Below are 5,298 nucleotides of genomic sequence, written 5' to 3' on the forward strand. Positions count from 1 at the left end.
TTAATTGATTAATATCAATTTCTACCCTTATTAATAAATTATATATATACATATCTATATATATATATCCATATTAATATATATATGTATATATATACGAAAGGGTTCTTTGTAAGGAGAAACAAGAGGTCCCTTGACAGAGTCATCCCAAACAAAAACATGCGATCAAGAGTCAATATCTGATGGGACATTAGAGGGTGAAGATTGGTCCCGGGAACTCACGGGCGGAAGATTAGAAAAATTGGTGCAAAGTCTGGTGACGTACGACGCCAGATCATGAAACTGTGAAGTGTCTGGCATCAACATCGCACTAGGCAATGCTAGTGTGGTACCATACAGCAGCTCTGCAGAGGAGAAACCCAGGTCTGCCTTGACAGCAATACGACAGCCAAGAAGCACAGTTGGCAGAAATTCAGTCCAAGACTGCGGATCTGGAGAGGCACGTAGAGCAGCCTTGCTGTCTATGAAACCGTTTGACCATCCTGTTGGAAGCTGGATGGTAACTGGTCGTGCGAATGTGATGCACACCCAGAATTCGTGACAGTTCCTGGAATAAAGAAGCTTCAAACTGGCGTCCGCGATCAGTAGTTAATCTCGACGGAACTCCGAATCGGGAAATCCAGTTAGAAGCAAAAGCTCGGGCAACAGATTCAGCAGAAATGTCTGCTATTGAAATGGCTTCTGGCCAGCGGGAGAAACGGTCAACACAGGTCAAGATATAAGAGAACTCGCGACTCACAGGCCAATGTCCAACCAGATCAATGTAGACTTGGCGAAAACGGGCCTATGGAGGAGAAAACTATCCAAGCGGAGCACGAACGTGCCGTTGGATCTTGGAACGTTGGCACTTGGAACAAGTACGTGTCCAAGAAGTAATTGTGCGACGCATATTTGGCCAGAAAAAACGAGCAGTGATAAGCTTAAGTGTAGCAGCAATGCCCGGATGCTGTTTTTTTTTTTTTTTCTTGAGAAGCTGGAAAAAATGAATTTTGCTAGAAGACGAAAGTCAAAAGGATGTTACTGCTAGAAATAGTAGTTGAAAAAACCTGTAGAAGCACGTGGTTGAAGAAAGATGGCTCCACAACCCTGATTATGAGCACGTGGTGTCGGCGTTGGTCTGTGTTTTTCTGTCCAAATTGTTGCGGCTTGATGTTGGAATGAAGAAATAACGCGAGCATAATCAGACGTGTGAATTCGATGTTAGTGGAAGAGCTCTGTTTTTCCTTTCACTATTGTGAAAACGGGCGCTAGTTAGAACCTTGGCTGCTAATGTACTTCGTCGGCGGTCACCAATTGTAGGAAGTGAGGTTGGCACTGGATGGGTGCCTTACAAATCCTTACATAAACGTGGAAGGAAAATAGCGGAACAAGAATATCCGAACAAATAACAGTATTTATTTTCCGTCTGTACAAGCGTTACATCTTGGGACAATCAGTAGCCAGGTCACCTTGGTGTGGAAGCAGCAGAGTCGGTTTAATCACAATTGTGAGGGCATTCTTCACAGGTTAGCCAACGAAGTGTGGCGCCTCCAGATCTCCAGCTACACGGAGCTGGTCAAGATTGCGTGCTAAAGGGTTCAGTCTCTCGTTAACACTACAAAACGATAGAAAACAACTGTACACCACAACAGTGCTGGTTATGTTATAATGCCTTAATGTGGAGAAAGGGGCTGCGTTCAAAGCCTTCACAAACTTTCCAAGACCAATGAAGATGCAGTTAATATTTCTCTTGAGTCATTTCAAATAGATGGCCAAAGTTAAAACAGGGACGGAGATGAAAATCGACAGGCTCGATGTTCTGGGAAGCAAAATCTATTTGTTGTTAGTGCGTGACTTGGGGGGAAAAATATAAATGAAGTATGATGAGCGAGTCGAGAGTGCTTGAGTGGTGGTAGCACGAGACTAGTAAGCTCCGGAGAGAAAAGGTCATTATATATAGTAGGGATAGAAAAAGGGCAGAGAGAGATAAAGAGAGTAAAACAGTAGGTCTGTGGGCTAGAAAATCTCTTGACAGACTCCATAACTGATTCTAATCACGTAAGTGAGCTGAAAATTTATCCGATGAATTCCCTTTTCTGGCGTTTTACCCTGAACACTCATAATCTTGAAACAACACTCAAAAACTTGCGCTCACTCTAAAAATACTCACCAAAAGCCTAATGGTGCACTACGAGGGTTCCGATAGTAGATTTGATAATCTTCATGCAAAATTTCATGCTCGAATTTGCTTGCAATTGTAAAAAATAACAGAAAAATTCTTACACAACTTTAGAAAACCTTGTGTAATAACTGAGTACGAGTGGATAGCGCGAAGCAACTTATTTGTAGACTTTATTTGCATGTGTGTGTGTGTGTCTGCGTGTCTGCGCGCATGTGCCTGCACGTATTTTTTCAAGATGAAGGAGAAGCACGCGTGCCTTTCTAATTATGTGTTCTTTATGCCTATGTATGGAACATACGCAGACAACTATCATAAACACGTATATATAAGACATGTGCACACATAGATTTAGACAAACAGGCACGTTTGCATGCGCTGAGAGTTTGAGCGTGCACGCGCACATGTATGTATGTTTCTATTAAAATATGAATGTTGTCTTTGTGTGTACTTTACAATTACGTAAATATACAAGCGCGATTATATATTCACACCATATATGATCGTGTATGTATCTGTGTGTGTGTATATATATATATATATATATATATATATATATATATATATACCTGCGCGCGTGTATGAGCTAAGTTTTAGTAACAACATTCATTTAGAAGTCATTACTATTTCCTAGTTCCCATTACTGCTGAATAACTTTTCCCCATGGGACACCATTTAAGAAGAAAATAGTTGAACCATATAATCATATACTTTATAGAGTATTGTTTACTTAGCTGCACAGTCGTCACCGGGAACAGGCTGCTTATATACAAATTTGTAGTTTGTATTCTTTTACCCCCTATAAAGGAAACCGTTCCTTCCCTTGTGGTGGTGCCTTAAAAGCACTGCAGCTGCTCACTTCTTGCAACTGTTTCGGCATTCGGGACTACAAATACAAAACTTTCTTTTAACATCATCGTATCTACTGTGCCGGACTGGCAAAGAAACATTTCAGTTGAAGGTAAGCTATCTTGAAATATTTAGCTTCGTCAGTCTATTCTCTGCATTAACCCCACTAGAGTTGTTTTTGGTTTTGGGGTGTGGTAAGATAACAGAATCTGTAGCCTGTAAGTAAAAAGCCCTAACAGTGTTTTGTTAAGACCTTTTACGTTCTAATTTCAAGTTCTACCAATGCCGGTTTTGTCATTCAGCCTTCCGAGGTCGATAAGTTAAATGAAGTTTAGGACTAGAGTCGGCCTAACTGATTGTTCCGACGAGTGGAAAGAGATGACTCGCTTTGTGCCTAAGTTATAAGTTGTCTTGCCGTGGATCGCAAATGCGTTAGTATTTAGTTGTTTTGTGTTAATATCTTGCTAGGATTGATTTGATCTTCTTTCTAGTGAAGATGAAATAAGTCATAACCAAGTACAGGAAACGATCTTATTGATTATACTCTCCTCGAAGTTATGGTCATATGCCTATACTATTAAAAAAAAAACCTTTTTCCTCTAGGCACAACATCTGAAAGTTTGGAGAAGAGGTAAGTCGATTACCTCGATCCCAGTTTTCAACTAGAAATTATTTTCTCGGATGAGAGGCGAAGTCGACCTTGACGGAAATGAAAAAATCAGAACGTAAAAAATGGACGACGAAATACCGCTATTTTGCCAGCGAAATTAAAGGGATAGACTCGAAAATCCGAAAGTTACTGGCATGCAATAAAAAAAAATGCACCACTCAAGGAGATTCCTGGTCGTCTGTGCCTGCGGAAAAGCGAGAGATGCCGAAGAATGACGCATCTTGAACTATCGTATAAAACAACAATAGAGATCTGTAGGTATCTAGAATTCTCAGATGATCAGATGTTGCAACAAGTTCTAGTGCACGAAAATAAGAAAACTCAAGTCAATAGCAAAACAATGTAGAAAATATGCCACTAAATTCAGTTTTATCTTTGAAATAAGATAGTGAGAGAGAAACGCTATCGTTTTGCTAGCTAAAAACTACAAGCACCAAGGCTAATTCGAAGATCGATGAGCACAAAAATTTCTGCATGGACAGTATGTTCTGCGGAGCAAAGATACCAATAAAGGCCAGTAAATAGCCATCACTGGCTGGAATGTTCAGGACTAAAAGCAGAGACAGGAGGATTCATGTTGGTAGCACAAGTCTAAAGTTTACGTATCAGAAACCACTAGCCTCATATCTTAAAAATGGTGACTAATGTAATGAAGCAATAAACCATCTTACTTCAGGCTGTCCGACACTAACACCTAATGAGAATCAGAATCGTCATGACAGAGTAGGCCAGTACCTGACGCTATACAACCTCTACAAAACAGAAGCAGTCATCAATTGGTTGGGACACCTTTCAGAGTCATTAATAGATGTGAAAACAATTTAGGATTTCCCAGTTAACACAAACTGAACAATTAATACAAACAGACCAGATATCGCCATCAAGGACGAAAAAAGATAAAGCTTGCAAATTAATTCTGTAAGATGAAAATATCAATGAAAGAGTCTGAAAATCGAAGGAAATACAAACAAATGGAGCACCTTAAAACGAAAACGGTCCCACTCATCATAGAGGCATCAAATATGATAGGCAAAGTTTGTGAGAAACATTCTATAAATAACCGCTCTAGGAAGTTAAAAAATTGTATTTACCAGCATTGCACGCACACGCACACTTCCAACATCTCTCTCAATCTAAATGTGAATTACAGAGTAACAGAAAATTAATGTAGTGTAAGTAAATTAAATTACACATATACTTCTGCACATCAAAAAACAGGCCATCCCATAAGTTTTGTCCGATTTTACTTTTTTTAAAATTGAATGAAATTTAATAGTATTTTAGAATGTCAAATGGAATTAAAAATTATTTTTATGCATTTGTGTACATTTAACCGAATTAAATATTTTACAGAATAATAGAATTAAATTTTTTTGATTAAAACACTTTCTAACATGGAAGTATCCAAAGAGCATTTGAAGCACATAATGCTTTATGAGTACAAAAAAGGAAACTCTGCAGCCAAAACGACTCGAAACATTCACTCAGTTTATAGGAAGGAATGCTTGAATGAAAGAACTTGCAGAAGATGGCTTGCAAAATTCAGAAGTGGAGATTTCAGTCTTGAAGATGAAGATCGAACTACAGCAAATATTCTGCTCAATATCAGATTTGCTTGTCA

The sequence above is a fragment of the Octopus bimaculoides genome, chromosome 1 (genome assembly GCF_001194135.2).
Source record: "Octopus bimaculoides isolate UCB-OBI-ISO-001 chromosome 1, ASM119413v2, whole genome shotgun sequence".
In the NCBI taxonomy this organism is placed as follows: domain Eukaryota; kingdom Metazoa; phylum Mollusca; class Cephalopoda; order Octopoda; family Octopodidae; genus Octopus; species Octopus bimaculoides.